Here is a 12615-nt window from a genome sequence, read left to right as displayed (position 1 = left end):
CGTTGATTGTTCATTTGGAGTTGCTTCTTCTTCTTCTTCTTCGATCTAGGATGGGTTCCAGGCCGACAACCTGGGATAACAAGGATGGACGTCGTTCTTCTTTTCTCGTTTGTTTTCGTCCGTACTCGGACCCTGCTCTTCTTCATGATGATTATGTATTGTACTGATGTGACTCTGATGTAGCTTGTGGCGAGTGTATGCCAATTTCATATACTCTTCTCTTCAGTACATGTACTTGTAACGATATCCATTCTTGCAAAACGACGATATGCACTTCTATCCCTGACGAGGCCCTCGTGCCAAATTAAGGATAGGGTCGCATCTTGGGCGTTACAAGTTGGTATCAGAGCAGTACCGACCTAGGAGCCTCCTTGATTGATCAAACTTGGCCGAGTCGAGTCTAGTAAAATCTATTTTGAGTCTTAGTTATATATCGGAGAGTAGGATTCTTTTTTTTCCTCTTCTATGATCTAGTGAGGAAACTCGACATAAGATTTTAATTCTACTCCTCTTCTCACTCAAAAAAAATTTAGGATCACGCGTGTATTTTTGGAATCTATATGATGTCGATGTGACAGAGTTCTGTCTTGGTGCCTCCTGTCTGACTTGATTTCCTCCGGGGAGTTGAGCTCCAGGCGATTCTTGAGCACATCGTTATCATTCAGATTTCTTAGTATCTCAGGATGAAGGATGTTCGAAATTGCTTCAATACTAGTAGTGGCGAGAGGAGTCCGGCTTCCCCAGTACTGTTGCAGAGAGTTCCGAATGTATCGCCATACTTTGTATCAATGTGTTTACGAGAATCTGTGATAGATGAGGTTCCGAGATTCTGGTTATGTGTTGACGGATGTGATACACTGGACGGGTTAGTATAGGAGTTGAGTGATATATTACTCCTTGTATCCGTGGACCAGATTGCATGACCAGAAATTTTGGGAGTTCTTAGGTGGGAATTCAAGTAGATACTTATAGGACAATCTTCCAACAAATGCATGATGTTAGGTTGGGGTTCGACATCTAGTGGATTTGTTTGTTCATGGTCGACTTACAGCGGTTCTCGTTGGGTCTTAATGAATCCTTGTAGCTTGCTACAACTCGGGGAAGCTTCGTATGTCGTGTGCACTGCCTTGCATAGGATGGCTACTGTAAGGATCGAGCCCGTGCGATCCTGTCCACGAAAATATCGGACGAAATCTCTCTCATGAGTTTGTTCTGGCTAAATTGCAAGCCTCCCCTTTGTTTTGTTGGAATATGGTAATTCAAGTTGCTTCGATGTCAAATGGTGATTTCATATCTCTTTCTAAGAGGTGTTCTTGTGCTTCATGGGAATGCAAATTCATTTGCTCAATCAAGGCGTCTTTTCAATTCTTGTCAACTGAAGTTGTCATGTCAATTCTTTTCCAACCGGTGTGCTTCTCTTCAGTGAATTCAATCCTATCCAATTTTGCAAGATCATTCTCTCATTTATTCCGGAGTTCATCTCGTCTGTCCCAAGTTGTCTTTGTTTTTTCCCCGACCTCCCGCCATTTTCTTCGGTGATTGGATTTATCCAAGTGCATTCATTTCATTGTTGCTTCCGCTATCGGTTCTTTTCTCTCTTATCTGGTGATTCGTTGTGAAGATTCTCAGGAGTTCGAGTTCATCATTTTTTCATTCTTGTGGTCTTTTCCGGTGAAGTCAATTCAGTTATCCGTGTTCATCATATCCTTTTCATTCTTTAATTTTTTTTCCATGTTGGAAATTCTTATCAAGTCTTCTTGTTGTCATTTCTCTCTATTCTATCCGGAGCGTTGAAGTTATCTCAGAAGGTTCTTGTTTCCAATCCTTTCAATTATTTCGAGGATCTCACCTCAACTAGTTTTTCATTTGTACCGGTGGAATATCTCTCTTCTAAGCAATCTTTTCAACGGTGGTTTCCTTGAGTGGCCCCATAACCCACAGGCTTTTCCCAGGATCTTTCCTGGCTCTTCTAATCTTTTCCCGGAGTCCTTTAATTCTTTTCAACTATGACGTAAGAATGATTTCCGTCAGTCATATCCCTTCTCCAAGATCTATTAGAATTAATTCTCTCTTATTTGGCTCAACCTTTCACTCTTCGTTATTCCGGAGTGTCTTAGTTATTCTTGGTGGTGTTCTCCTCATCTTTTTCAGCTTGGAAGACCGAAGGAGTGTTTCTCTCGATCTTGCTCCATTCTGGTGAAGATTGTCGTTTCAGCTTTGGTATCATCTTGAATTGTTGTTAATCATGAGTATTCCTTCCATATGTATCCGGTGCATTTCAATGTTGTGTTCATTTCTCGATCCTCCGAAGGCCATCATTTCAGAAGATTCTTCGTTCTCAGCTTTCAGCTTTCATCCTCAATTCTTCTCAATTGTGTCTCTTCGTTCGTCTCTCAATTATTCCGGTGCCTTGTTCAAGTTTTCTCTCAGGTGGCTCATGATCGTTTTGTTCTCATGTATCTCCATTCATTCTTGTTATATCCCCATTCAGTCCAATTCTTACCTGTGTCTCCTTCAAGACTTCTTCAAGTTTGTGCTCATATATCTCCTCAATCATTTGTAAAAGAATCAGTGGTATGCTAAATCCGTTGCTTGTCATCAATTAAACTTGATGAAGGATAAGCATAACATAATTCTTATTCTTGTTCATATTGATATGAATTCTTCTTCCGGAGTGGCTCATGATATCAATTCTTTGTCTCAAGATGTTCTTCAAGGTTCTAGTGGTAGTAGTTCTCAATTTCTTCTTCGTTCTTTCTTGCCAAGAGCTACTTTCTATTCTTTCTAACAAAGGCTTGTGATGTTGCTCATTTGGGTCAATCATGTTGTTCTATTAAGATCATATTGTTCCCTTGTTTAATGTAGTTAGTTTGTTGTGGATCTTCTCAAGATCTTTCATCTTATCGAATTTTTGTTCCCCTTTTCCTACTGAAGTGCTTCCGAAATTTTGTTTGAATTCTTGCTTGTTCCTCATGTCATTCCTCATCTCTTTGCAACCTTCAAGGATCATTGGTTTCACTCGTTGGTCAAAGAAGCGACTAAGTTTTACCGCTTGCTTTCTCATCCTCTCCCCCTTTTCATTCTTGGATCTCGGGTCGAGATCCTCTTGTAGTGTAGGAGAGTTGTGACACCCCGATACCAACGCTCCAAAAGATTCCCCCTTTATTCCCTTTTCGTCATGTGATTATGTTTATTTTTTGCATCATCATCGCATCATGCGCATCATCCGCATTGCATCGGCACTCCGTTGCTGCCAGTTTTCAAAAGTCGCATTCGTTATTAGTTGCCGGTTCTCTCTGAGTTCGTCGTTCTCTGTTCTGAGCCCGACCACACTCGCACGCGCCCGCGGCAGCATTTAATCTTGTTTTTTAAAAGTGTGTGTAAAACTTCCTTTGATTGGGTTGAAACTTGACGTGTGGTCTTAATTAGTTGTAGCTAGGCCGCTTGTCAATTTTCGTCAGAATCGTAGTCCGTCTGGTACCCGAACGGTCGACCATAGCGACACCGTATTCAGTCTATCGTCGGACATTTTTTCGGTGTTTTAAAATCGCGTTGCTGCGCCGCACCATTTCCCTATCATCCCTACATAGCCCATCTACACAGCCCATCAAACCCATCTAGCCACTTCCTCCGTTCGTGGTCATCGGATCGCGATCGGACGGACGAGGTCCACCCCACCATAGCCCAACCCTATTTAAGACCACCCCATGGAGAGGCCTCTCTCACTTCACTAGGGTTCCCCCTAGTCATTTTTGCAGCCACCCCCTCAAAATACCCACCTGCTAGCCCCATCTGCTCTCTTCCCTGAAATCTCATCCCAGGTCAGATCCGGACCATTGGATTTCCATCCACATGCCCAGATTCGCCCAGTTTTCCCACCTACCGAACATCTCCGTGGACAAACCGGACACGTCCGGCGACCACAGAGCCAACAGAGGCCCGAGATCCACCTCCTCCCGTAGCATCATACGCCTGAACCGCACGCGTCGAGCCCTCGTGCGTCGCCCCTCCCGCTCGCTAGCAGGGCCCTGCGCCGGCCCAGCGCCGCACCGCGCCAGCGCCTCGGCCAGCGCCCCGTCGGCCTCCCCTAGCGGCCCATCTCCGCCCTCCTCTCTTGGGCCATTGACCCGAACCGGTGATGCCCTCGGTTTAATTGTACGCTAAACATACACGCAAATGCGTACGATCAAACCCAAGGACTCACGGGAAGATATCACAACACAACTCTAGACACAAATAAAAATAACATCAACTTCATATTACAAGCCAAGGGCCTCGAGGGCTAGAATACGGAAGCTCGATAAACACACGAGTCAGCGGAAGCAACAAATATCTGAGTACAGACATAAAACATGGGGTGCCTTAGAGAAGGTTAGCACAAAAGATACAACAATCGAACGAGGCGAGGCCTCCTGCCTGGGAACCTCCTAACTACTCCTGATCATCAATGGCCTCCACGTAGTAGTAGGCACCGTCGGGGTAGCAGTCGTCGTCAGCGGGGACCTCCATCTCCTGGGCTCCATCATCTGGTCGCAGCAAACGGATCAAGGGGACAAGGGGGGAGCAAAGCAGCGGTGAGTACTCATCCAAAGTACTCGCAAGTCTTACATCAGAACTATTCTAAGTATGCATCAGTATCAAAGGGGGGGGGGGTTATATGTGGACTGACTGCAGCAATGCGAGAATAGAGAGAGAAGGCCTAGTCCTATCGAAGACTAGCATCTTCACGGTCTTGCAGCAATAGACGAGAGTAGAATAGGGGGTAAAACATTAATAGTCATATTGTTGCAGCAATATTAAAGTGAGGTCACGCCTAAAGATCCTCCCTCGACTCCGTGTGAGGAAGCAATCCCGAGGAAAACTAATTCCAGTTAAGTAACCATTCTAGTTGTATAAGATCGGGGCACAACTCCAAGTCGTCCTGTAACCGTGGACACGGCTATCCGAATAGTTAATTTTCATCCCTGCAGGGGTGCACCACATGTCCCATCATGCTCGATAACACTCTGGCCGGACATACTTTTCTGGGTCCTGCCCGGCCTTGGAATATCGACACGTCGCAGCCCCACCTAAGACTAATCAGAGAGGCGAGCCCGCCGGTATAACTCCTAAGAACAAAGAGTTCATGGGCCGAGTTCCCCTTCGCGCTCCTGCACATGGCGTGGGTGGCCGACGTTAGTCCTAGCATCCCTTAATCACAAGAGCGATGCATCTTGGGACCACTCGGGCCCGCACCGCTACATTGCTGGCATCTTAAAAGCTTCGGCTGATACCGCGACGCCGAGTACCCATAATTCTTCTCGCGTAGCCGGTTAGTGCGAAAAGGTTTCCGACCAACCTAGATCAAAAACCCAAATCCATTAACATTTTAATTAGGCCATCAACATAGTCTCACGGGAATCCACCCGTCTTACAACTAATCACCAATGATCCCAGTAACATGGTTGAGTAACTGTGTGGTTGTAATATCGGGGGGGGGGGGAATCCGAGGTATCACCCTCGTTGGATTCCGAACGATGTATCCATCAAGGTGGGCTTAGAGGAATCACCCTCGGGGGTCCCACACTTGAGGGGTTGCACGAAAGAGGCATCATCGGGCATGGTGAAAGAGGAATCACCCTCGATAACCACGACTGACTAGCTATACTACAGAGATATCATTAGGAGTACTTAGCGAGGTGTCACCCTCGGTACCCGATAGTATCCCTGTAGCATCGTACAACGAAGGGGGTGTATGTGTTGTGTCGGGTCTGGCTCGTCGATCAGAGATCGAGATTTGAAAACAAGCGGGGCAACTGAACTACGGGGTCAGAGGGGATGACTGCTCCACCTATACTAAGCAGATTTAAAGGTACAGGACTGAAAGTAGCAGTTCATCAAAAACAGGCTATGCATCAGATATAGGAGCTAACTACAACAATAGCAAAATACTAATGCAAGCAGTAGGAAGAAAGACATAAGCGATATAGGAATGATCAAAGGGGGGGGGTTGCTTGCCTTGATGCTCTGCGGCAAAGGACTGATCGGCAGGGTCGTGGATGGACCCGACAGCAGCGTCAGTCTCGGGGTCTACCGGTAAGAAGAGGGGGAAGAAACAATAAATAATAGCAGCAGTGCAACACAAAGCATGACATGGCAAGATGCAGGCTAGACATGAGCTAACGCAACAACATCCGTCATACACGGGTCGGAAGAATATGTGACGATATTTTCCAGGTCTCGGGCTACTACCGGTCAGACTGGAAACGATGAAAATGTTTCATGTTTGCCATGCTAGGGGCGCGTGACACACGAATGGACCGTGTATCCGGGTTCGCCTCGTTCTGCTGATCAACTTTCATGTTGAAAATATTTTGATCCGACTTATGGATTATTTAATATTAATTTTTAAAGTTTTATTCAATAATTAGGAATTAAAAACAGATTTAATTAATTTAATAAAATGTTATTATGACATCAGCATGATGTCATGCTGACATCAATAGTTGACTGGTCAACTGACCAGCGGGTCCCGAACGTCATAGGCACAAGTTTTAATATAGATTAAATATTGATTTATCAGATTAATTTAATGGGGGACCCACGTGACATGCTCTAATTATTCGAATTATCCAATTAACTAATTAACTGATATATCTATTTATTTATTTAATAAAAATATTATTTTTATATTTATATTTTAATTTCACTTTTCTTTAAAAGGGGTGTGGGGCCTCCCTGTCATAGACAGCGGGTGCGTTGGCCCCACCGGTAAGTGACTTTTAAGCAAAATACTCATTTTCCCATAGATACATAATCATGCAATTATCGTATTCCCCCGAGGAGGGGCTCACCAACGTTGATGAGACGACCCGGTGAAGCCGGAGTTCGCGTGAAGGCGGAGGTGACGGAGAGGAGGAAGACGATGCGGTGCCGGCGAGGTCGGTCGGTGAGGAAGAGGCCCTCCCGGAGGGGGGCGGCGTTGAAGGAGGGGCCGGCCGAGGTGAGGCCGGACGGAGGGTTGGCTCGCTGGAGTTGGTGAGATGAGGAGGGGGGCTTTGGGTTGGAGAGGGGGCCTCGGGTGGTGGCCGGTCGGGTGGGGAGTGGAGGCCGGTGGGGGAGAGGTGGATCTGAGGGGGGGCGACGGGGGACTGGGAGCCTCCCAGTCTCTCGGTGGTTGGAGGTTCGAGAGAGAGAGATGGGAGGTGTCAGTGGGGTGGGTGAATGAGAGTAGGAGGTGGGAGCCTCTCGGTGGGGGGGGGATAGGACCGAGAGAGAGAGAGGAGATCGATGGGGGGCCACGTGGGGGGCGAGAGGGAGAGTTGTCGGTGGGAGGGGGCCCTGGCGGCGGCGCTAGTGGGAGGGGAGGGAGCGAGGCAGGGGGGCTCCCTCGCCCTAGGGTTTCAAGGGCGTGGGGTGGGCCGGCTCGGCTCGGTCACTTTGGCCCAGTCAGCCAGGGGGGGTGGGGGGTTTCCTTTTCTTCTTTTTTTGTTTTTTTTGTATTATTTCTTCTTTCTAATTTCTTTTTTTTCTTTTTAATTTGTTTTCTTTTTTGTTATTTTACTATTATCATTTTTAATACTTTCTTTTTATACATATCTTCCTTTAATAGTTAATATGAATTTATAAATATACTTTTCTTTTGTTTTCAACTTCTGAATCCGGATAGAAATTCAATGCGGGTCAACGACGGTAATTCTCGATGATGTGGCATCATTAGCGGGTGATCACTGTAGCTTAATTACAATATTTACTGTAGCAAAAGTCGAGGATGTCACAGAGCCCGAGGTGAGCCCCATTTAAGACCCGCCCGTAGCACTATTTTATTATCTTGCGCTCGATGCCCTATGTAGATTCGGCCCGATTCGGTTTTCTAATTTAGTCTGCGATTTTATATATTTCAGGAAAATTGCTAGATTTCATACGCCCATAGAATTTAATCCGTGTGTCGGATCGGAGCGATTTTTATATGAAACTTGATTATTTTTCCACGTAGATTATTATTTTGCAACTTGCATGCATGTTTGAAGTGACTTGACTTGCCATATGCCTAGAAACGTGTGCTGTCCTAATAGGTTGCTTATCCCGTATTTATTTTCCTGCGTGTCCGGATTGCTCAGACCCCGTAGATGAAATGCTCACATTTTTAGGGACCTTTTGCCATGTATTTTAGAGTAGTTGTTTGTATTTTTTCATGTAGGATTTCGTCGCAAGTTTGCTATATCATGTGCAGGACATATTCTCGCAAATTCGTGTGGCGTTATTTTTGTTTTGCAGCCACACATGTTATATATGTTTCCGAGGTAGAAAAAATCCATAGAATTTAACTGTGCATTTAGTTTTAGCTTTTGAGCAAGTTAGTTCGCGTGATATTTTGCCATGTTGCCCTTTTGCTTATTTTGTGGGATTTAATCCGTGCATGATATGAAGGAGTTGTCAACTAGAGATATGTCCTTGGATGTGTAGACTAGCCTCTGGTAATTTTGGCTGCAATAGAAATCCATGTTTAGGTGTGGTTTGCTTGTTAGAAAATAGTGCTGATTTCGAGATGCTGAAATATTTCTAAGTCTGAAATCATTTATATTTTGTTGCTGTCTTTGCATGAGTTTATCTGGTGATCTGTAGCCCTTTTTAGGTTGGTGCAATGGAGTTAGTTGTAGACCTTAAGATTCTCTAGCATGCTATGCATTTTCATGCCATTTGGAGTCATGTAGCTTATTGTTTTGCTGCTGTCAATATGCCTTCAGGTCGAAAACTGCACTGTCATAAACTGATATTTTCACTATGTCTGAAATTGTGTGTGAGATGTCCTTTTGTGAGTTCTTTTCCTAGTGTTCCATGCTTCCATTCTAGGTGTAATTAGTTGTATGTTGTAGTGCATCTTGCCTTCTATCGTCCCATGCCTTGGTTGTGCATTTCGGATTTGTGTAGCTAGCTGTTCGAGGGTGAATAAAATGCTATGTGGCTGATTTTGGCAGATTGTAGTGATTTCTTGTTTAGCTCGTAGTTGTTGAACCGTTGCTCCGTTTTGATCGTGTCCTACATGAAACATGCTTATAATCTCGTGTAGTTCCATATTATCTTGCTGGTTGTATGTTTTGAAGTGCTCGTGACTGTCATTGCACACATTTTGCATTCATGCCATCATATCTTGCGGTGTACGTATCTTTTGAACTGTAGCTCCGTTGGAGATGTTCTCTATGTGTAAATTAATTGGAACGACGCGTAGTATCACATGAACCTATTTATTTTTCTGTTTAACAAATATTAAAACATGTTAGTTCTGATCTGTATAGAAATATAAATTAACGCATGAGGTCATCTCGGAGATGCTATATGTCGTTTCCGACCTCATTTAAAATGCCTAGATAGGTAGTTTAATTACGCTTCACCTCTTGCCATGTTTAACAACATTTAATATTGCTGTGTACCTAGTCAGGATAGAACTAAATAATCCGTATGTGGAGTTTCGTCAATATGCAACTCGTTGCATATTGAACTTCACTTAATGTGTAGCGTTTGATTGTTGTGAATTGACATGCCATGTCTTGCTTATATTCAACCATTCATGCATCATATGTTTTGTGCATCGTGTGGTGTATATCATGTGTTGATTCTTGTTTCCGGTTTCCTTCGTCTCGATAGAGTTCCGCAAGCGTATCGGAATGTGAGGACTCGTTTGACCGCATCGGTTCGTCTGCTTCACGGAGTTGTTCTTCTTCCAAGCGGGATCTCAGGCAAGATGACCATGTCCCCAGATACCATTACTATCATTGCCATGCTAGTTTTACCGTTTCTATCGTTACGTCTCGTTGCCTAGCACCTGTTAAATATCAGCCCCTCAACATTGCCATGAAAACCTTCAACTTGTTCACCACCTAGCAAACCACTGATTGGCTATGTTACCGCTTGATTTACCATGTGTTGCGTTGCTAGTTGCAGGTGCAGTTGTTTCCATGTGATAACATGGGTTCCTTGTTATATCATCCTATTAAATGTTATTTATTTAATGCACTGATATACTTGGTAAAAGGTGGAAGGCTTGGCCTTTCTAGCCTGGTGTTTTGTTCCACCTTTGCCCCCTTATTTTCGGCTACCGGTGTTATGTTCCATAATTGAGCGATCCTAACACGATCGGGGTTGTTATGGGGACCCCCTTGATAATTCGTTTTAGATTAAAGCTGGTCTGGCAAGGCCCCACATTGGTACTACATTTGTCCAACATAATAATTTTTTTAATACTAAAAGCATAGGGCGTCATGAACCCGAGGAGTTATTTTACATAATGCAGGGAGGGCCAGTGCTGATGGTGCTGGTCCAAAAACAGATCCACTTGCGGGGCCACCCGGGGTAACTCGGGAGATCTATATCCGTCCACCGTACATAGTGCTCATCCGTCGTGTCCTGAGAACGAGATACGCGGCTCCTATCAGGATCGTCGACACGCCGGGCGGCCTTGCTGGATTAGTTTTACCTTTGATGAATGTCTTGTGCATCGGGATTCCGGTGATGCTTTGGGTAATCTCATCGTTGAGGTTTTCCACTAAGGAGTCCGACGAGATCGCGAGCTCCGTGATCGAGGATTTCTATGCGGCTTGTGGTAATTTGTGATGGATTACTTGGAGCACCCCTGCAGGGTTAAATCTTTCGAAAAGTCGTGCACGCGGTTATGTGGCAACGTGGAAACTTTGTTTAACATTGGTTCTAGATAACTTGAAGTTAACTTAATTAAAATATGCCAACTAAGTGCGTAACCGTGACAGTCTCTTTCGTGAGTTCCTTCTCCGATCGAGGACACGGTGGGGTTATGTTTGACGTAAGTAGGTGTTCAGGATCATTCATTTGATCAACAATAGTTCACGTACGTTATGCGTAGTTCTTCCCCCTCTTTATTCTTGTACTCGTAAGTTAGCCACCTCACATAAATTCTTAGTCGCTTGCTGCAGCCTCACCACTTTACCATACCTCACCAATTAAGTTTTGCTAGTCTTGATAACTTTAGAAATGAGATTGATGAGTCCCCTGTGGCTCACAGATTACTACAACACTAGTTGCAGGTACATGTAAAGGTTACTTGACGCGAGCACGTTGATTGTTAATTTGGAGTTGCTTCTTCTTCTTCTTTGTCGATCTAGGATGGGTTCCAGGCCGGCAGCGTGGGATAGCAAGGATGGACGTCGTTCTTCTTTTCTGGTTTGTTTTCATCCGTAGTCGGACCCTGCTCTTCTTCATGATGATTATGTATTGTACTGATGTGACTGTGATGTAGCTTGTGGCGAGTGTAAGCCAATTCCATATACTCTTCTCTTCAGTACCATTCTTGTGAAACGACGAGATGCGCTTCTATCCCCGACGAGGCCCTCGTGCCAAATTAAGGATAGGGTCGCATCTTGGGCGTTACAGCTTCCCTGGAGGAGGAGGCGGAAGACGCGGCTGAGAGGTGCACTTGTTGGCATAGTGACCCTTCTGCCCACACTTGTGACAAGTAACATCTGCCGGCTGACGGAACTGCACCTGAGTATTCCCTTGCTTCTGCTGCTGAAACCTCTGCTAGAAAGCTGGGTTGGGTGGGTGGGAAGAACCTCGACCACGTGATTGCTTGAACTGCTGAGTCTGCCGAGGACGAGGAGGAGGAGACACGAAATATTTCTATTGCTTCGGAACCACCTGAGTTGAGGGCGACGAACTGGACTCTCTGAAACGCTTCTTCGAATTCTCCACCCTGAGCAAAGCTGCCTCAACCCTGAGAGCCAAGTTATAGAACTTATTAAACTCATCGGGATCGTGTAAGGCAAGGTCCAGCTGCAAGTCCTCTCTCAGACCACCTCTGAACTGATAGATCTTACTCTTCTGATCTAGAATGTCCTGCAAGGCATATCGAGCCAGCTCGTGGAACTCGACGTTGTACTTGTACACAGAGGAACCACCTTGCTTCAAGCGTGTGAACTTCTCACGCATCTCCTCCACAAAGCTAGACGGGATATAGTGGGACCTGAAATCTCTGCAGAACTCATCCCAACTGATCAATCTGCCACCCCTGGAGTCCTTCAACTGCTGCCACCAAACTGTTGCGTGCCCCTTGAGATGAAACGTTGCAAACTTGACGAAGTCCTTTGGACGGACATTGCTGCACTCAAAGTGTTTGTTCATGTCCCGAATCCAGTACTCATCGTCAAAAGGCTGATCACACGACGTGAAGGTCTTCGACTGGTTTGCCAAGAATTGACTCAGAGATGCAAACTGATTACCACCATGGTTGAAATTGCCCTGCTGCTGGTTTGTCCTCTCTTGCAACAGCTGCATTAACATCTGGTGTTAGCATTTTTTGCAGCCATCACCGCTTGCCAAGCCTCTGCAGGAGGAGGCGGCGGCGGAGGAGGAGGCGGAGGGGGAGCTGGCGGAACATTAGCACCCTCGCGACCCAGATTCTGGAATAGTTGGTGGAGCCATCCTGAAGACGGACAACACATTAGACCAGAGACTAACATTGAAGGTAAGCTGAATCAAAAGGCAGGAATATCTGAACAAGAATATTAGCAATTGCTCTCGAACAAAATAGTAAGAATGCTTTATCAAAGTGACTGTCAACAAAATCTGATTAAAGACCACTTGCAAACCAAGTATGAGCTAGAACTA

The sequence above is a fragment of the Hordeum vulgare genome, chromosome 6H, assembly GCF_904849725.1.
Source record: "Hordeum vulgare subsp. vulgare chromosome 6H, MorexV3_pseudomolecules_assembly, whole genome shotgun sequence".
NCBI lineage: Eukaryota > Viridiplantae > Streptophyta > Magnoliopsida > Poales > Poaceae > Hordeum > Hordeum vulgare.
The sequence above is the reverse complement of the archived record's forward strand: the minus strand, read 5'-3'. Positions refer to the sequence as shown.